The sequence below is a fragment of the Spermophilus citellus genome (assembly GCF_964194105.1).
Source record: "Spermophilus citellus genome assembly, chromosome: 9".
Taxonomy (NCBI): Eukaryota; Metazoa; Chordata; class Mammalia; order Rodentia; family Sciuridae; genus Spermophilus; species Spermophilus citellus.
The window spans coordinates 101,594,600-101,616,028 of record NC_138191.1 but is presented as its reverse complement, the minus strand read 5'-3'; the positions used below and the strand labels follow the sequence as shown (position 1 = coordinate 101,616,028).

General features: G+C 42.0%; 1 protein-coding gene and 1 pseudogene across 3 annotated transcripts in view; one reads left to right on the top strand and one right to left on the bottom strand.

Moving 5' to 3' along the window:
• AGBL4 (AGBL carboxypeptidase 4) overlaps positions 1 to 21,429 on the bottom strand; it is a gene marked incomplete at both ends in the record, with an annotated part of 1,419,693 nt that overhangs the window by 268,031 nt on the left and 1,130,233 nt on the right. The gene's annotated exons all lie outside the window — the stretch shown is intronic.
• Positions 14,506 to 19,043, top strand: LOC308656800 (hsp90 co-chaperone Cdc37-like; annotated as a pseudogene). Its single transcript has 2 exons — positions 14,506 to 14,653; positions 17,907 to 19,043. The product of its transcript is annotated as a hsp90 co-chaperone Cdc37-like (transcript).

Genomic DNA, 21,429 nt, shown 5'->3' with positions numbered 1-21,429 from the left:
ATGAGGTCTTTTCAGATAGAATCAAATTAAGAACATTGGGGTTTCCCTAATCCAATATGATTGGTGTCATTATAAGAAGAGAAAAATACCCTGTGGAAGACAGAGACACATAGAGAGAAGGCCATGTGAGGACAGAGACAGAGATTGGAGTGATGTAACTGCAAGCAAGCTAAGAAAAACCAAAGGATCAATGGCCACCACCAGAAACTTGGAAGAGACATGGAAGGGTCCTATCTAGTACCTCAGAGGCTCTTCTGACAGCTTGATTTTGAGCTTCTAGCCTCCAGAATAGTGAGAGGATACGTTTCTGTTGTTTTAAGCCAACCAGTTTGTGGCAGCCCTAAGAAACTAATATAACTAAGAGATTGCTGGGGAGCAAATGTACTCATTGCAATAGAAGAAGAAAGTTATCCAGTTCCCTGAGCTGAGCATGTTACACTTTATTATGTCATCTTGGTTAAATCAGGAGAATCCATGCGGGTGGAAATATGCATTCTTAGAGGTGGTTTGTCTCCGAAGAAGGCAGCCTGTGCCTGTCTGAGGATGCAGGGAGGGCTTCCAGGAGAGGCTGGTTGGGCCTAATACCTGAAGGATGAATAGGTGTGAGAGGCTATGCAGGCTAGAAAGTCCAGTGTATGCAGAGGCAGAAAAGTGTGAAGTGTTTTTAGAATTTTTTTAGTAGACTACAAATATTTAAGCCTTGTTAGGGTATGGTGTTGCTATTCATCTGTCTTCTAGACCCCCTCCTCTATCTCAATGTCCCAGAGATACCTCATACTCAAAATGTCCCAAATTTAACTAGATCCTTTCTAGTTTCCATGCCTTCTCTCACTTGGCGAGTTATTCCCCAGCCCCCAGAGTAGCCTAGCTAGGGTCTCATAGTGCCATCATACTCAGCTCTTGGAAATGGACTTCCTCTTCATCCCTGATTTACACAATCATTTCTGAGTTTTACTATCTCTGGTACTGATGGATTCTCACTTGGCATAAGCTTCCAACTCTCCAGCTGTGCCTCTCGGCCATATTCCTTCCAGCCAGGCCTCTCTGCCAGATAATTAATGATCTGTAAACAAATGCTTAATTGCACCAGGGGAGCACATATTTAAAGAAACTTTGTGATAAAGCAAACTCGCAGAACATCTCTCTCACAAATTCACCCCACCTTCAATTTAACATTTAGTTTGGATTTCATTTCACACATTAAATTGAAAGCTGTTTTATAATAGGACCCCAAAACAAAAGAACAAGAATCTGTTCAAGGAATAGATGATATCTTGAGGTTTATTCATGTCAGGTACTTCTTCAGTCCATTTGGTCCTCAGTCTTAAGGCCTGGGCACTTGGTGAGAGAAAGAAATTTGGACTCTTGGAAGAAAATGTGAATTTAATAAGAATTTGATATATGCTTAGTTTTTAAATTTATGTTCTTTTGATTTATTTTTCACAACAATCCCATGATCTGCTACCTGTTGTTAAACAAGAAAGTTAAATACCTCACCCTGGGTAGCTGGAGCTGGTGAGAAGGAGTGGCTGACATTGAAAGAGGCGTCTAAGTGAAATATAATGGCATTATATCTCTAAGCACACACTTTCAAACCGTTTAGTTTATCTAATCAGCCTTACTGCATTTTTGAAGTGGGCATAAGGTCGTCATTGAGAGTGTGCCCTCTGCCTAGCTGGTTCTCTGAGAGTGGACTGCTCAAACAGAGGTGGTGGGTAAGAAGCCATGGTGAAATCTGTTTGCTATTGCTGTGGGTTTGCACCCTTGTGCTGGGAGCCAGGGTTAGGTGCTGCACAAAAGTGGCCATTCCATCCACACATGCTCTTCAGAGAGGAAGCACCTTTGCTAGGATCTGCAATTGAGTCTTCTCTATAGAATTTGAAAAGGTGGTTTCTGTGTAGCTCTTAATGGTCCAGCTGTTGCAAGAAGAGGAAGCACAGCAACATTTTTAGAATAGCTAGTGGAGTGTGACAGAACCCAGAAACTGTACCCACAGGAACGCTCTCTGCTCATTTGCTTCAGAAAACACTGGTTGTTCATGGTGCATCTGCCCTGTGACAAGACCTGTACTCTCTTGTGGATCTTTAGCCTCTCTGTCCTAGAGTGCTCCTTCCTGTCTGCACTCACACATATTCAAGACTTTCCTGGCCTCAAAAACACAACAACAGCTACTAACCTCTCCCCATCCCTGCCTCTCCTTTACATCCTTTTCTCCTCCTCTTCACAAGCAGAAGATTTTGAAAGAAAGTGTTGTCCACACTCATCAGCATCTGCTCACCTCCTATTCACTGCTCAACCCCACTGCATTCTGGCCTTTGTCTCTACTGAACCTGCTCTCAAAAGTCATCAGTGACCCACCTACTGACTCAAGGATGCTTTTTTTTTTGTTTGGTTTCTCAGGATCATTCATACCACCAACTTTGTCTTTTTCCAGTAATCATTTTACCTCTTGGCTTCAGTAAACTTGAATTTCTTCCTGTCTCTTTGACAGTCTTCAGTTTTTCTGGTAGGCCCCTTAACCCCCATTTTAGATGTCAGAAGTCCTCAGAATTTTTCCCTAGGTCTCTTGCCTTTGTGTTCTGTGCACTCACACACCTGGTGTAAGCCTTCTCTCCTGAGCTCTAAATGCACACAGCTGCTCACTAGACACCTAGATTTTGAAGTCTTGAGGACATCTCAGACATTCCAAATGCATCTCTTCAAACCTTTCTTGTTTTTAAGTGTCCCCTATTTTAATAAAAATACCATTGTCCACACAATGATCAGATCAGATTAGAAACCTGTGAGTCATTTTTGACTCCCCCTATCCTCTGTTCTTATTCATCAACTTCATTGATTCTGCACATAAATATTTCTCAAATCTATTTCCTAATCAATTGTTATTTCCCTGCTCTTAATCATGCCCCTCACAGTGCATTCTCCAAACCAGAGTGATGTTCCTCATATACATATCCGATGATGTTACACTTTGAATAAGACTTTTCAAAGGCCCCTCATGCTGGGTATTCCTTTATTCTCTTTGCATCAGTCGGACTGGCCACCACCTTGTTCTTCTCATTTTCCTTTTACTCACTGATCCTCTCTTCCTTCTTTTTAAACTTTTATTTTGAGGTAATTGTGGATTCACATATACTTCTAAAAATAATCCAAATATATGTAATATTTACCCAGTTTCTTCTAATGGTAGTATTTCACATACTATAGAAAATTGGCATTATTAAAATCCATTGGCCTTATTCATATTTCACCTATCTTCCATGTACTCATTTGTTTACATGTGTGTATATTTAGTTCTATGTGATTGTAGCACATGTGATTCGTGTGACCATCACCATCCTGAAGATACAAAACAATTCTATCACAAGGATCAAACTGGTCTTTTGATTCCATCAATAGGCCAATTTCTTTTACTGATAGGTTTTCACACAAAAGCTATTCCCCCTACTTATAACACTTATACCATTTTGTTCAATGACATTTTATCTTTCAGCTCTCAAACATCTAATCCCACACTTGTTTAGGACTCTTACTCTCTTGTTCTATTAGTAGTCTTTGATCCTCATCTCCTATAATAGTATCTATTTTCTTATCACTGGAGAGATATTAAGGTGCATGAAGGCAGAGGCTGGGTGTGACTTGTTCACTTCTATACTCCAACACCTGACACAGTATTTGTAACTAAAGAATTCCTCAATTAAAATGGGTGGGGAATAACAGCTTATAAAGACTGATAAGTACAGAGGGGCTCCCTCCCCTAAGGAGCCTTCAGTCGTGAAGCAGACGACACTAAAACAGCAATCTGAGTTAGAGCTGTGTTGGAGGTAAGCTCTGAAGATTTGGGAGATTTGGAATATCCATTTTGTTTCTAGCTTTCGGATATACAGAGTACTGGCATAGCCAGTACTAGTAGAATCCTTGAGTTCCCATGTCCGTGTGCCCAGACTCCTCAGTACAATTTTTCTGTCAGCTAATTTGAGCAGACACTACAGTAATATGTCTAAAGACATGATTTCAGAGACCTTAACTCATCTCCATAACCATAGATTGAGCAGCAATCTTGGTCATCAATTAGGTCCTGACATTAGCCACACAATAAACCCTGATCCTGGCCATGCAGTGGCCCTGATTCCAGTATAGATCCTGATCCAATACAACCATCAGATAAATAGAGTGTTTTCCACAAAGAGAACAGGTAAGGTAATGGCAAACCTCTGTGTAGCCCACTCTGACACAAGGAAAGCAGAACCCAAAGCATATGTTCTCCTAGGGGTGCAATGACATAAACATCCATTTCATGCCCTAAGTAGAAAAATAGAATTATTGAGTCTTAGAGAGCTAAAGCTGGAAGGGCCCTTAAAGGCATCATGCCCACTCACATCACCTTTTATAGTATAGAGAATCGGAAGTTGGCTCACTGAATATAGGAGCACAAATGTTAACATTTCATTTTAGCTTTGGATCTATCAGTCATCATTCACATTTATGAATCTTCCCTAATTAACTTTACCTAAGCATAACTGACCTTTGACTTAGAAACATTAAATTAAAGATTTCCCTCAGCCTCCAGCTGGCGCTCTTTAATATACTCTCCCCTACCAGCCAGTGACCTATTTAAAAGCACAAAACTGGCCATGTGAATCTTTTGCTTAAAACTCTTTGGTGGCTTCCTATCAGCTTCAGGATGGAGTCCAGGCTCCTTAGCCTCCAGATCCAGCAGAGCCCTCCTCCCTAGCTTTTTCTCTGGCTTCTCCTTATATTCTACTTTACTAAGCACAACATGCTGTTTTATGCTTATGTTGAAGCTGCGCTGGTTCCAAGAATGGAATTCTCATGAACCTTATTCTGGCTAACTCTTTACCTTCAAATTCACCTTAGCCATTATCTCTTTCGAGGAGTCTTTCCAGAGACCTTGGGTTGGGCGAACTTCCCCCAACGCTGCCCTATTCCTATGCCTATCCCTAGCATGTGCTTTAGAACTTTCAATTGGAATGTCTTATTTGTATCTGCATCTCCATCAGTCAGAGCTTCTGGATGACAGGAACTACATCTTAATCATTTTTTTCCCTCTTTGCTTAATAAAGCCCTTTCTTCCCACAGCGTCCCACAGAGGCTCCAGAGCCTATGCTTTTAGTAATACACAGAGGCTGTCCCTAGGCCTTGCCCTTGGCCCCATCCTCCATACCAATGCATGGCCCACAGACTCAGATCTTGCTTTCTCTTCTCTCATCTCATACTTGGATTTGCCTCTCCACTTGGACCATTCAGGAAGGATCTGGGTAAGACTTTCTCATCTGTTTTACTGTTTCACTTATGCCCTAGACCACTGACTCCCAATCCCAGCATCAGGCTCTGCACTCTGCCTGTCTAACCTAACATGTTCTACTCCAGAGGACTGCCATGCTTCAGACCCTCAGTATCAACCCAGCATTTCAGGTCTTTCAATGTCTGAGAGAAAAGAGGAAATTCAACAGGGCTTGATCATACAGCATTCCAGTGAAGGTTAAGCAGCTCAGACTAGTATGCTGCCTGAAATCACGTGACTTGGCTTCTTCTGAATGCTAAAACTCAGACACAGCATCCTCTCTTATGTGAAAAGCATACTCCCTCTTCTTTCAAACAGCCCTTGAAGGCCCACTTATTTGTCCACTTCACACCTTGGTTAAAAGCTGTTACCTAGCACCATCTCTGGTATCCAGCCCAGCCTGGCAGGGAGAAGAGCTGGAGAAAGGCACAGGAAAGGGCTCAAGCTCACCCCAGTCTACCTTTGGCTGTAATGATATTCTGTCCTTCTTTGCTGCTGGGGTAGGAATCCTCTTTTGCATTTGTTTGGCACAAAAGAAGCAAAGCTATCAAATGCATTTTCTTGTCTATTTTTCTTTATAATTGATACTAAGCTTCTCTGTGAAGAAGCCTATACTGTCAATATCTTAAGGAAATCTAGTCCTGGTATAATGGTTGAAACAAAAGAATTATGAAATTCTCATGTTATCCATTGTTCCTAGAACACCAAGCTCTCAGGTGAAATTTTCGAGGCTATGAAAAGTCCCTTGGCATTAGACAAAATTGGGTTAAAATCTGGCTCTGCCTATCGGGAGCTGTAAATCTTGGGAAGGAAACCTGAGACTCATCCTATGTTCTACCCGCTTCCTTCCTCACTCACTACAGCTAATCTTTTAATAAGTCCTGTCAATTTCACCATCTAAATGGCTCTTCTCCAATTTTTGTTTCAGTTGCGAGATAGTCTGGGGGTTATGTATCTAGGCACTGGAGAGAGAGTGTTCAGTCTAGGATCCTATTTTCTTACTTAATATGTCATTTTGGGTAATTTATATAATCTCTCAATGTCTCAGTTTTCTCATCTGTAAAATGGAGATTTAAAATCTCAGGCTGTTAACAAGATTCAGTGAAATAATCCCTATAAACTGTTAGCATAATTTCTGGCTCAGAGTAGGAACTCATGAACATTAGCTGTTGTTATTCCTCATTACCTTCTTTGTTTGGGCTGTTACCCTCTCCAACTCCAGACTTTGACAAATGGCCCCCTCTACTCTGCCAAACGATGACCATCCCTCTAAGGTCTCTTACCTGATTTCTCTCCTCTACTGTCTCTTCTTCAATTGACTCTCTGTGCCATAGTCAAAGTTTTCTTTGTAAAAGACATGTTCAATCAAATGACTTCCATATGAGAAACCCTGCCATGATGTTTCATCATGGAGTTATTTGGAGATAAAGCAAGAGGTTCCTAGCTCTGCAGAAAAGGCCATCAATCATCAGGGTCCCCAGACATACCCCAACAATCCTGAGAAGAAAGTTTATACCCACTCCCCATTTTAATGCCTCGGGTTAAGTAAATGTTCCAAGGGCTTGTATTTCTTCCACTGGTCAACCTGGGATTTACTCCTAAATCTCTCTGAATTCAGAGCCTATGCTCTGTTCATTTACATCTCCTCACCCACCCTGACCATTCATAACTGGCAGTAACAAGCAGCATCTGATAAGCAGGACAGGAAGTGCCTTAAGTAAGAAAGAGGAGCTGGGAGGAAGACATCAAGGTGGGCTACCTGGCTGGGTAAGGCCTCCCAGAGGGGTTAGGACCCTGGGGGACTGGAGAGGGAGGAAAGTAAGGATGATACTGGGGGGAGAATGCTGAAGTGACTTTAGAATTGACTGGTGATATGAAGTAAGATTTGAGTCTGAGTGGAAACACATGTTTTCTTCTTTCCCAGCACTGGCAAAAACCACAGGAAGCTCAGAGGTTTTGTTCTAGATTTCAGTTACTGTTTAGTGGAGATGGAAGCATCATGCTAAGTTTCAGGGCTTGCCAGATCCTCTTTGATTGTCAGAGATTAACAAACTCTGGGTGGGGAGGGAAGAAAATATCCTCCCTCTTGAGTTTCTACTCAGTCTTATTTTAAGATCACCTTAGAGTGATGCTAGTAAAGTATCCATCCATTTGCTCAGCAAACCCTCCCAGACACCTGCTAGGTAACCAGACCCCATGCTGAGGTGGTTTTAGACTAAAAATACTCATGATTTAATGGGAAGAATATTCCATATGCAATGAAAATACTATATGATAAGTGCTCTGGGGCCTGGGATAGGGGGTGTTCAGGGAAGTTTTCTTAGAAATGATATCCAAGGAAAGTTCTGAGCAGGTGTTTTCTTTTTGTGGGGAGGTAGGGAGTACTGGGGATTGAACTCAGGAGCACTCAACCACTGAGCCACATCCTCAACCCTATTTTGTATTTTATTTAGAGACAGGGTCTCACTGAGTTGTTTAGTGCCTTGATTTTGCTGAGGCTGGCTTTAAACTTGTGATCCTCCTGCCTCAGCCTCCCAAGCCACTGGGATTATAGGTGTGCAACACCAGACCCAGCTGGAAACATTTCTATTGAAAGGACTTCTTGGGTTTATTTCAAAAGACAAATTTGAATTATTGTCTTTTGTTATAGTAAATGCAGAACAAGATATTCTTGCTTGCTATCATGGAGCAATTAGAACATGTAGGGTAGAGTACTGTGTGGTAGAATCCCTAGTTCGGGTAATTGAAAAAGCAGTTCCATATATTCATGGGGATATCCTCAACTGTAGATCAGGGTTATCATCAATTCCAAACATTTCATAGCTGAACATCCTTGCAGATAGTCTTCAGATGGCATGGAAGGAAAAACGCACTCTCTGACCCAGTGAGGCAGTGCAAAAGAAGTGGCTTGCAATGCAGAAACTGCCATTTACTAACTGTGTGACTCTGCAAAAGCTCCTTAATCATACTAAGCCTCAGTTGCTTCTTTTGTCCAACCAGGATAATATTAGCTTGCCTAGCCACAAATGGTAGCTACTGGGACCTACTCTCCCATCCCCACACTGTATAGTCCCCTCTCTCAGCCTGTTTCCCCATCTGTGAATAGAACAGAATGGTAAGACTCTGTGCAGAGAAAGAATGAGAGAATATTCTCTAAGGGCTGTTTAGCTTTGACATCCCATGCATAAAACAACAGCCAGATTGGACTATTGCTTAATTCTATCCAAACTGCCAGATAGGCATTTGAATAAGTAATCTAATATATACATTTTTATTCTATTCAATATTCAGGTCGTCTCCTGGTTGGAATGAGTATTCAGAAGTATGATTGCTTAGAAACATACTATTCCAAATACGAATGAGAATATTTTTGCAATATTCAGTTCAGCAAGAATGGGGAGGTATGAGATTAGGTTCTGCAAATAATCACATCTTTCATATCTTGGACGCCTATACACACAACTACATGCCTTTCTTCATAACCTTGGAAATGCAAATTCCTGGACTCTTAGTAGCCCGTATATGCCCCCTGTTTTAAATCAAAGATGTGCGACCTCTCATCTGGTGTGTGAGGCCCTGCTACAGCATTCTCTTCTTCCAAAAAGCAGTGGTTTGGTACCCTTGCCCTCCAACATGGACAGAAAACTCACTACTTCTCAGAGCAGCTGATCCCACTGGTGGACAATTTTGAATTGGGGCAATAGCCACTCATATTTTGCAACATCCCTACTTCTAATGTTTCTGCATTGATCCTTGTTCTTGTCCTGTTTTTTTCTTCCCTAAGATATTCCTACAGTGATTGAAGGCAATAACCTTATCCCTTCCACCAAGTTAGCCTTTTCCCTGAGTTGAACCCCCATGTCCTTTAATCTTAACTGTGCTCTTTCTTTGTCCCAGCCCAGGGCTCAGTCACCAAAAGCAGCAGTGAACTCAAGATGCCCTGATGAATTCCTTTTTCTCTGACTTCTTTTGCCATTCAGTATGAGAAAAATAAACTTTTAAAATGCCAGAGGCAAAGGAGCTGATTCTGAGGAGGAAGGCTTTGGGGCTGACCGTTCCAGGCCATGCTCTGCTATAATCTCCTGCCTGGCCCCTAAGGAACAGCCATTCCTATGGAGCTGACAGTCACATTTTCCTTCTTTCCAGCCAAGTCACAGCTTTTGGATATTCCCTGTGCAGATGTGCAGGATTCTTGCACACATCTGCATATCAGAAGGGCAGGGGAAGTTGCTTGGCAAAAGGCCCTGGCTCTGCAGGAGTACTCCATTGGCAACCTCTGAGTTGTGAAAGTATCTCTCCACATACTGTTCTTGGCCAAGGAACTCAGCCAAAGAGTGGGCTGGGCAGGGCTGCTAGGGGTATAGGAAACTGCCACATCTTCTTTGTCTCCTTTAGAGGCTGAGAAGGTCACTGGGCAAGACTTGGGATAGACAGCTGGTGTCTGAGATAATGAATGACCCAAAGGAAGCAAAGCAAAATGCATTCATTTACCATATTCCTTTAGCAACAGCTCACAACCCTATTTGTAGAGGGTCTGCTTTGTGCCAAGCAATATAAGACAGTGAGTCACTAAATAGAAGTATCTGCTTCAAATCCTAAATCTGCCATTTGAGACTGTGGGTAGGTAAATCCTTTAACCTATTTTGGTATCAGTTCTTCCATCTGTAAAATGGAATATTAATGGTGCCTGTAGCACATGATTGAGAGGAAAATTAAATGAGATGAGCCCTATAAAGCATTTAGTAGAGCAGGTGATGAGTGTTTTGTAAACATCAGTTCTTTTTGAGCACTGTTTACTATACATTTTCTATATATCAAGCACCATTATAAACTTTGTCTTATTTATTTAAATACTTTTTATTTCCCACAGTAAACCTCCAAGACAGGTATTACCACTCTTGGTTTTCAGTCAACTAAATCAAAGTCCTGAACTGAGATGTTAAGATATTTCCCAAGGCCAAGTGGTTTATAAAGGGACTGTCAGATCTCACTTTCATGGCCATAGAAAGTCAGGTTTAAATTTCACTCATGAGGCAGGGACAGAGGAGAGTCCCAAGGGGAAGTAGGCATAAGCCTGTGTTTTTGCCAATGGAAGAGTAAAGAAGAGAAAACCAAACTTTGTTCAGAAAGGCTGAGATCACAACTGGGAAGATGTGTTGGGTGTCATAACTAGTGGATGAAGCATGAAAGGAAAATTGAGAGTGTGAGGTGAAACTGGTAATCAGGGGAGGCAATAAACAAAAGAGCATGGGATCCAGGAAGAGGCTGCTGTCAGCACATCAGGATAAAGGCCAAGACCTGGATGAATGAATGAATGTGCCAGAGCTGGTCAGCCATGGTCAGGCACTTTCCCTCCCCAGATCTGTAGAAGGTATTAATAATACCTACACCATAGGGGTGAGGTGAGGACTAAATTTGGGATGCACAAAAAGCTCTTTCAATAATGTTTAGAGCATGGCTGGTGCTCAATAAATGCATCTAGAGAAAAATATCAGATGTGTGTTTTGGAAGACATGATTCCAGAAACAAAAATGGAAGTATTATATTTATTCTTTTGAGGTTGGGTCCCAGCTTTAGCCTAGGCAATGAAGGATTGTTGGGGAAGACTCCTTGCAAGACTTTGTTCACATGAAGATCCTTGGAGGACAAAATTAGCACAAAGGGATTATGCACTATCTGTACTTTAGGGAAGGAGGAGAATGGTTGTGGGATGTCTGATCTTGAGGTAGTTTCCTAGACCAGTCCTATGGACTCATTTTTAGCACCAGGGAAAGGGAGGCTGCAGATAGAAGTCACTTCTCAAAGAATCACAATGCTGTGAATACAGAGTGAGGGAGATGAACACTTATCCCATTTCTAGATTGAAAGGGGTACAGGTTTGGCTGCTGTGTTATTTCTTATTCTGGCAGCTGGACATAATAAACAGGCAGAGCACTTGGCTGGATCATAGGATTTCTCCCTGTGGACCTAGGGAGCCCTGAGTACAGTGTGGCAGTCTCAAATGTCGGAAGTAAGGACCCTCACAGGAGGGGCTGAGCAAGAAAGAAGCAATGTGGCACATACTCTTTGGAAATTTATCTCATCCTCTGTGAGAGCACCTGTCATGCCACTTGGAGACTTCAAGAAATAACTGAGCAAGTGTTATGGTTCGGAGGTGAGGTGTCTCCCAAAAGCTCATGTGTGAGACAATTCATGAAGATTTAGAGGAGAAATTATTGTGTTATGATAGCCTTAACCCAATCAGTGAGTTAATCCCCTGATAGAGATTAATTCAGTGGTAACTGAAGGCAGGTAGAATGTGGCTGGAGGAGCTGGGTCCCTGAGGCTGTGCCTTTGGGGTATATATTTGGTATATGGAAAGTAGAGTCTCTCTCTTTCTCTGCTTTCTGATTATCATATGAGCAGCTTTCCTCCACCACTCTACTGCCATGATGTTCAGCTTCACCTCAAGTTCCCCTTTCAGAGACAGTGTGGATTAAGGAAATAGAATAGGCCTTGATGCTAGATGACTTTGGGGTACAATCCCAGTTCTGCTATTTGTTGGTTATGTAACTTCAGTCAATGGAGGAGTGGAGCCAGCTGCCTATGGACTGAGACCTCTGAAACCGTGAGCCCCCAAATAAACTTTTCCTCCTCTACAGTTGTTCTGGTTTGGTCTCTTAGTCACAGCAGCAAAAAAGCTGACTAAAACAGCAAGACTTTGAAGGAAGCCAGAGTCCTGCATTAGCAGGTAGGAGCACAAGGCACAAATCACAATTGATTATTGTACATGAGACCCATTTGTGCCCACATACTGGGGTAGCCTGGGGAAACCTCAGTTACAGCTCTGCTTATACTCCATATCACTTCCCAGGGCCTATATAATATCTGAAGATAGGTATTCTTATACTTTTTACATGTTTCTTCCCTTACCTCTGACATCCTGTTGGTCAGGAATACTTCATTTTTCATCTTTTCAAAAATATTTCTCAAATTAATTTCCTCCCTGCTTCTTGGACTTTATTCTGGGTGGGGAACAGGGGAGTTCACTTCTTAATCGATAGAGGGTGGTAGAAAAGCTAATTTATGCCTGTTAATATGTTGAATATATAAACTATAAGAATCTATAGAACATAGACTTTTCTCTTGGGGATTTTATGGTCTGATTTTAACCATACATCTGAAGATTCCTCCAAATTCTGTTAAAGAAAAAATGAATACATGCATGAACTCAACAAACATTTTTTTTTTTTTTTAGAATTCTGTCATGCTTGATGCTGGTCACTGGGGACTCATGGTTGCTGTCCTTGAGGTGTTTGTGGTCTGGTGAGACAAGTATACAATAGATGGCCATGCAGTGAGTAGTCTTCACTACCAACAATAGACAAACTGAAAGAACAACACAAATAATTTCTGTAAAATGTCTTGCCTAGACCATCTGTTAGATGATTTCTTTTCCTTCCTCTTCCGTAGAAGAAGTATCTGACTGATAGTGCTCAGGAGAAGGAACACTTTTCAGGTTCCCCTTTCAGAGACAGTGTGGAATAAGGAAAAAGCACAGGTCTTGATGCTAGATGATCTTGGGGTATAATCCCAGTTCTACTATTTGTTGGTTGTGTAACTTCAGTCAAATCACTTCACCTCTCTAGCCTTGATGTATTCATGTGTTCAAAAGGGGATAATTTGTGCATAGTGTATAGAATAATCCTGGGTACATAATAGCTACTGAGTTAATATCAGTAATATAAGTTTTTTTTCCATACTGGGTTGAACTCAGGGCCTCATGCTTGCTAGGCACGTTCTATACCCCTGAGCTACAGCTTAAGAACTTTACTTATTTATTTATTTTTTAAATTTTGAGACAGGGTGTCACTAAGTTTCCCAGACTGGTCTCAAACTTCCTTTCCTCCTACCTCAACCTCCGGAGTAGCTGAGATTAAAGCAGCTACCACATAGCTTGGAAACTATTTTTATTATTTTTTCCAAAATTTCAGCTTTGGAAAATTTGTTAGTATGCAACCAATAAATGAACTTTATTTACTGTGATGAGCTACTGAAGTTTTGGAATTATCTGTTCCAAAAGCCTGGTCCAGCCAATACTGACTAATACAAAGGGCAGAGATGTGGCCTCCCTATCCATTTGAGGCAATCAGTCCAGAGCTACTCGCTCAGTTCATTTTATTTGTTTCTCTTTTAAATTCCAATTCTCTAATTTGACCTTTGGAGGATGCTAGTTGGTATAAAGCCCAGGTTTCTCCACATGCTGATTGTTTGCTGAGCTTGGGTCCAGTCCCCTCATATGGAACAGGACAACAATGCTTGTAACTGATCCTGCATGGAGGCCTCTCCTCCCTCCCCATTCCCCAGTCTCAGTTCTCTGGAAAGTATCAGGAATAAACCAGAGCACATGTGGCAGGAGCTTGCTTTCTGGCTGTGTCGCCAACAGATGGGATACAATAGGTGACCCTTCAGAGCTCTGATCCTGAGCAGTTTGGGGTGGAGAAAGTGAGGTGGATGCTAGATGAGGAAAAACTCAAATTCTTCAGGCCAATTCACATGTGCCATGGGGTCCAAGGTCTGGGAGACACTTTTATGACCACTAGACATTGACATACAACTTTTTTTTTTCCTCCAGTTCCTCACACATCCTAGACAAGTATTTTGCCATGGGTTGCACTCCTAACCCCTTGTATACAACTTTTGTGGGGGCAGATTTGGAAAGAGAGTTGCCCCAAGTTGCACCGCCCTCTTGTGATAAAGCCATGACCTCAGATTCAGGTCTCCTGAATCCCAGTTTGGCGCCCTCTCTGTGTTCTTGTGCAGTTTTGTAGCTTCCTAATTTTTGATTCTACCAAATTCAAATATTCTGGTCTATCCTTGTACATGATTGGATCCTTTCTTGATTTATTTCAAACTCAACTTGGACAACTTGTACCAGTTCTTCCTGCTCTTGAAAATTTGATCTAGTTTTTTTTTTAACCTCCCTTAAATTCCATTCTTCTCTGATTTCTGTTCTGATATCTTGGTTCCTAGTTAAGATCATCTTCATAATTCTTCCCTCTCCTGACAACTTTGGTTTCTAGTTTAGGTTCAGCCTTCTCCTTGAGAGTTCCTTTGAGGGACTTATCTTGTGTTAAGGGAACATTATATTGTGTCCTATGGGACATTTGGGGTACAGGTGGGATCTGAATTTATAGATTCCTTCTAGAGAGGTTGATACAGCAATGTGCAAAGAAGGTCCATCTGATCATGGCTCACAGGCATTAAAAGAGGAGATGAAAAATAAGGAGTCCTTTGGCAACATCTTACACAGGGATTGGGTAACTGTTGGAGATAAGTTGGAAGCCCAGGCAGAAAGGCAAACTCAGAAAGGTCTATTTGGAAGCCAGGGCAGCATGGTCAAAGAAAATGAAAGGAGACGACCATTTAGGTCAACACAGATAATAAGTGTGAGCCTTTTTGTGTGGACCCTGTGATAGGTGTGAATTGCCTTTGGGGGCATCAAAAAGGACAGATGTTTCCAGGGGATGAGTCAGAGCAGAATTTGTCCAGTGACAGCTACAAAACTGGAGTCAGAAAACAGGTCTTAAAACAGTAGGAATATGTGCTAGACTAGGAGGAAGAGGGTAAGTTTGGTTTTTGAATGAATAGAAATTTCAGTGGTTATGGGTCAGGAAGAACCGAAATAGGCAGCACATTAGGACCTTGATCTTAATGTATAATAAAAACTCTGGATCAGATGTTCTTATTTTTTCTCCTTCCTGGGTTATACTGTACTGGAGTGGACAAATTCAATAATTTCTTAATTTATTAATTCATCAAATCTTCCTGTTCTGCCAGATCCTTGGATAAACACTGGGGAAATAGAGATGAATTAGACACATTTCTGGCCTTTAAAGATTCTTGGGCAGAAACATTCATTCAAGCAAATACAAATTTGTATTTGTAAGAGATTGATACCAAGGGTGCTATGGAAGTACAGAAGAATCACCTAACCTAGACTGGAGGCAGAGTGAGGTATGAAGAAGAAAGAATGGATCAGGGAAGGTTTCTAAAAGAAGATAATATCTGCTGAAGGAGAAAAAGAAATAGATATGTAAAGAAGAGATAGTGTCAGATTGTTTTAGAGAGACACAGGCAAGCTTGGGAGATGAACTGGCTTAAAAACAAAGTATGAGCAGAACTCAGTAAAGGGGAAATCAAGTTGGTTATTCTAGAGGTCTAGACTAACAAGTGTATGCATCAGGGAGTTCTGGATTCTTGACTGAGGTTTCAGAGAAGAGGAAAAAGTTTATAGGCGCCAAGAAGGAGGCTGGCCTCATCTGAAGGGAGCCTGGGCTCAATGATAGAAGCTCCATATGTTATCTTTACCAGATCTACAACCTGGCTCCAGAGCTCTCTGCACTAGGGTTTGGGCTCAAAGTTCTACCTATGAATAAGGTTTTGCTTTGCTTCTCATGGGTCAGGCTTTGTGTATTTACTGCTTTTGAAGCCTCTGTGGGAATGGATCACAAACTGGTCATGGAGCAGAAGCGAGTTAGATCCCAGCACTAGAGTTACTAACCTTCCTTGTGTGGACTCTTTTGATCTTTTTCCTATGGCTTTGATGGGGACATTTTGGGCAGTTTGATCTTGAAGTCAAGGCTCAGGCTAGGGAGCTGGGGAAACAGAAGGCTTAGGAACTGTATTGTTTCTAGACCATTTGAGCTTCACTAGCTTGGGATAAAAGAAATCTGGTTTTAGATCAGTTCAGGTCTGTGGCATTCCACACTGGGATTTGGAGCCAAAGTCCTAGCTAATAATGATAACTTACTTCTCCTCTTTTGTGAACATATTTGCCTCAGGGAGTTTCCAGGGAGAATTGGATGGGATGAGGTTAAATGTAGGTATTTTTTGAGTCCAGACCTCCTGGCACCATTTGCTTGCTAACATATACACTGAATAACGGCTTGATTTCCCCATCACTGGCTCTGCCTGTCAGCTATTTTGGTTGGGACTCCAGGTGCTATTTTAATGATAATGATAATTTTTGGAACAGCCAGGCAGAGTACTTGACCTCTTATTCAATCTCATTTTTCTCTTTCCTTCTTTCTTCTGCCATTGAACAGAACTGTGAGTTGGAATAATGGAGAGTCAACCAGCGTGGGTAAATTATCAAGATAATGACAATAATGGTCATTTGTAGAGCACTGTGGCACACTAGGGAGAACACTGACAGGAGTCAGATGGAACTAATTTTGAATCTGTGCTTATATTACCAGCTGAGTGGATTTCAACAAGTCACTTCACTCTCAGTTTCCTCATCTATAAAAAAGAGACAATAATTCCTTCCAGATAGGACCTTTGAGAGAAGTAAATTTTATTTACGTACTCAAGGGTTGAGTCCATGATATAGCAATTCTTATATCCTTAGAACCTGTAGAGCATCTGGCACACAGTCATTGGCCAGTAAATGACAGAGATTAGTAATATTTATTTGAGAAAGAATATATTCTGAACATTCAGCTAGATCAAGAAATAAAAAGAAAAAAAGATCATCTTGTTCTTCACTGTATGGATCTAGAAATCAGAGACACAGATGGGTTAAGAGTTCAAGGAAGTTCTAATTACAACGCTAATGTTATTTGCTGTTAATCATCTGCCTGTTGCTATCAACTCGGCTCAGAGTCAGATATGCTTTCTTTCTGAAAGCAAATCCTGGTTTTCTAAAACATCTTTAATGTAATTAATATATTTCATTACCTTTGTTCTGGCATCAGCTGCTCAAACTAAATAAAACATGGAAAGATTTTATCCACTCATTGAGGAGCTGCAGTGTGTGTGTGTGTGTGTGTGTGTGTGTGTGTGTGTGTGTGTGTGTACGGGGAGAGGAAGAGAGGGAGAGGGAGAAAAGACAGAAATGTGGCCAGTTCTGTTGATTTGTGGAATTTGCCCCCTGGGTTACAGATAAATGCTTTTGTTAGGTTAGTAGTGGTTGAGTGATGAGAAGGTTGTGTGTAAATTGGGAGAAGGAGGCAACTTTGAAATAGTTGCTGCACTGACACTCTTTGGATGGACAGGCAAGATCTGAAGTGTCTTGATCAGATCCAAGACAATCCTTTGTGGCTGAACAGCCAGATTTTCCTCTGTAAAGTCAACCTAAAAAGAAGCTCACAGAGATGCCTATGAAGGGCATTTGTGGGAATGAGATTAGGATTAAATGTCTGTTGTATGAGGTAAAATTAGAGGCAGAAGTAATTTTTAACCAGATGGTCACTCAGGCAAGAAAGTGATCATGCATCTAAAGAAAGGAAGAAAACTTGCCCCCCCACACCTTGCTGGTCCATAACTCTAGTGGATTAGTCCATTTCCCTAGTGGATTATGAGACCTGGTCTCTTCAATTAATAGCTTTCAAGCTCTGGCACCTGGAAACTTTTGCAAGAGTCTTGAAAGAGGCTTCTTCATGCAAGCATTCTTGCCTGAACAAATATTTGGGTGCCAATTAATCTTAGATTAATTCTGCCCATACAGTGCACACAATATAATGAAGAAAAAAAGATATTATAATACAATAAGAGAATGGAAGCAGAAGGGGTGGGGCTCTGCAGCCCAAATCTCCAGCACTGCTGTGGCCTCTGCTTCCAGAGCTAGAGCAGGCTGGGCCAGCTAGACAAGACTACAGTGTGTGGGACCACATCGAAATGTCTGACAATGAGGATGAGAAGCACCCCAGCATTGACTTGGCCAGCCTCTTCTGCTGGTGGCACCAAGCCAGGTGTAATACATGGAGCAGTTCCAGAAGGAGAAGGAGGAGCTGGACAGGGGTTGCCACGATTGCAGGCACAGGGGGGCCAAGTGCCAACGGAACCTGAAGGAGCTGGAGGTGGCTGAATGTGACCAGGTGGAGTTGGAGTGACTGCAGACTAAGGCACAGCAACTGCGCAAGGAGGAGCAGAGCTGGGAGCAGAGGCTGGAGGAGAGGCGCAAGAAGGAAAAGAGCATGCCCTGGAATGTGGACATGCTCAGCAAAGATGGCTTCAGCAAGAGCATGGTCAAGACCAAGCCTGAGAAAGCAGACGAGGATTTGAAAGAAGTGAGGAAGCAGAAACACAAAACCTTTGTGGCGAAGTACAAGAAACAGATCAAGCACTTTGGAATGCTCTGCCGCTGGGAAGACAGCTAGAAATACCCATCAGACGATGTCCACTTGGTTTGTGAGCAGACAGCCACTACTTGGTTATCTGGTGCACTGACCTAGAGATGGAGGAAAAGTGTGCACTGATGGAGTAGGTGGCCCACCAGACCATTGTCTTGCAGTTTATCCTGGAGCTAGCCAAGAGTCTGAAGGTGGACCCCCATGCCTGCTTCAGACAGTCATTCACTAAGATTAAGATGGCTGACTGCTAGTATATGGAAGGCTTTAATGAAGAGCTGAAGGGTTTCAAGGAGCCCCTGTGGGGTGGTGCCAAGCTGCTCATTGAGAAGACCATGAAGGATGAGGCCTCATAGACCTCTATGAGGCCTGGACCTCATAGAGGTCTATGAGTCCCTCCCTGAGGAACTTCAAAAGAGGTTTGAAATGAAGGATGTGCAGATGCTCCAAGATTCCATCAGCGAGATGGTCCCTACTGATGAGAAGTACCACATGCAGTGTTGCATTGACTCTGGCCTCTGGGTCCCCAACTACAAGTCCAGCGAGGCCAAGGATGGGGAAGAGCCAGGTCTAGGGATCAATTGCTGGAAGTTCCCAAGCTGGGTGATGAGAAAGATGTCAGTGCGTGACCCACCCCAGGCAATGTTACCCTTTCCCCACCACCTGCCTGCAGACATATATGCTCCCCTTTACAGAAAAAAAAAATAGATACTATGTCTCCATCCCCTGGCTTCCTCTAGTTTTGCTGGTCCCCACGATTCCAGGGGTCTGCCCCGCCTTCCTCTTTCATTGCCCTGTTCCCCAGTGCTAATCCGAGTCTCTGCTTTGAGTCAAGGGTTTCCCTGCCTACAGCATCCCCAAAACTGTCAACATTATGCCAAAGGCCCAGGGGTCTAGGGAGTGGCAGAGGTCACCATTACTGCCCTCCACTGGGCAGAGGGGTCCCCAGTCAAGGGGGTCTAAGTCTTCTGTTTGGTAAATAGCAATGATCTTCCAATAAAGGATTTCAGATGATGATGATGATGATGATGATGATGAGTGTGTGTGTGTGTGTGTGTGTGTGTGTGTGTGTATGTGTGTATAATATGATACATGCTATTATGGAGGTTTGTGCAAACCACTGTGAGAGCACAGATGTGCAAATGTTTGGGGAAGGAGGGATCAGGGGATGACTTCACAGGGGGTCAGGATACATAGGCATTAAGCAGACCAACAAATGTTATGGAGGTCATTCAAGGCTGAAGGACTAACATGTGAAAAAGCCTGGAAATGAGAACCTGGACTATTCTAGGAGGTGCATGATACTTGAATAGAAGTTGTGGCAATGGGGAAGAAATGAGATTAGAGAGTGTTTGTCCAAGTTTTTATGAGAGCTAGAGACTAGTGGCCCTCTCCCACAGGAGACATTGTTGAATTCTACTAATTCCTGCCCCTAGGGATCTCTAATCACCAGGGTAGTATTCAGTTAAGTTAATGAATCCCCTGTCCACTTAAAAGGGAACTAATTTGACTTGACTGGCCTATAATTAAATGAGATTGTGGATGCAAAGAACTTAACATACTCCAGTCACTCCATGGAGTCAAAATACCCAGTTTATTACCTTACTTTGCCATCTAGGGTATCAGAATGAACTTGGAAAGTGACTCAACTACTCTAAACTTTGGTTTCTTTGTGTCTCAAATAGGTATGGATTCTGGAGAAGATTCAAGAAAATAATTTTCTATCATTCCATGTGTAAATTGAGACATGCTGCCTAAGTGAAAGGGTATATTAGTATTAATCCCATGGCTCTTTGGACCCCTATTCTATGTATGCATGTGTCTGGATCAAGTTGGTCCCTTCCCATGCTGGTGAGCTTGGGTTCTCCCAATAGCTTTGGTCACAAGAATCCCAGCCTAGCCATATAGAGTGATGGCTCTATGCTATGCCTACCTATCCAGAGCTAAATCCCACAGTAGATAGAAGGCTGGAAGCCCAACCTGATGCTGGTTGGACCACAAAAGGAAGAAAGAGCACAGGATGCAGGGCCAACCTCAATCCATGCCCCCTCCTAGTATGTGTTTATATGTATTTGCAAAGGTACGTGAGAGATGCAGATTCCGTGAGTAGAGGCTATATGGTCAGCAGGCAAAAGACTAAGATATCCCTGTCTATTCAGAGCCTTGGTGACTTATTAAACACCTGAGGGTCTGTAGCCAGACTAGGAACATTCCCAGGATTATGTCAAAATCATATTTGAGTGACAAATTTGGAAAGGCCACCATCCTCTTTCAGAAGTAAATGATTTCACCAGCTCCATCTTCCAGCTGTGCAAATTGGTTAATTACAGAGGCTGTGATTTGCAATCAATATTATCTCCTTGGCATCTACTTCACCGAAGCCAAATATTTATGGCCACATTTGAAAAGGGGCACATTGTCTTAATTAGGAGCCATACATGGAACACTGGGCTAAATGACTCTCAGGGCGCTAATGTATTTTTGCTTTTTTGGTCTGGAAGATTTGGGGGAGAATACACAGGCAGATGCTAGATCAATGCCCTGATTTTCACAAGATAAAAACAACCACAGGCACTGATCCCAAGAAACAAATCCTAAAGATAGAGAAGTGTTTTATGCACAAAGATTCCTGTCATAGAACTTTTTCTTATGATGAAGTAATATCCACTTAAATGTTCAACAAAGAAGGAGTGAATAATTTACTATTTACTTATTTGCTCAATGAAATATTATCCAGTCATTAAAATAATGGCTATAAAAATGATATTAATATGGAAAATTCTTATATTGTACCATTAAGAGAAAAATAATAATAAACATGATTAGATAGGTATTCAACACCTTTAAAATATGCATAAAAGAAGCTCATAAGGAAATATATTAGTTTGACTGGTTTGGTAATGGTGGTAGTCTTTAAGGTAGCATTTTTCCTGTATTTTTCTGTTTTCTTTCTTCCTTCCTTTTTATCCCTCCCTCCCTCCCTTTCTCTTTCTTTCTTCTTTGTGATGCTGGGGA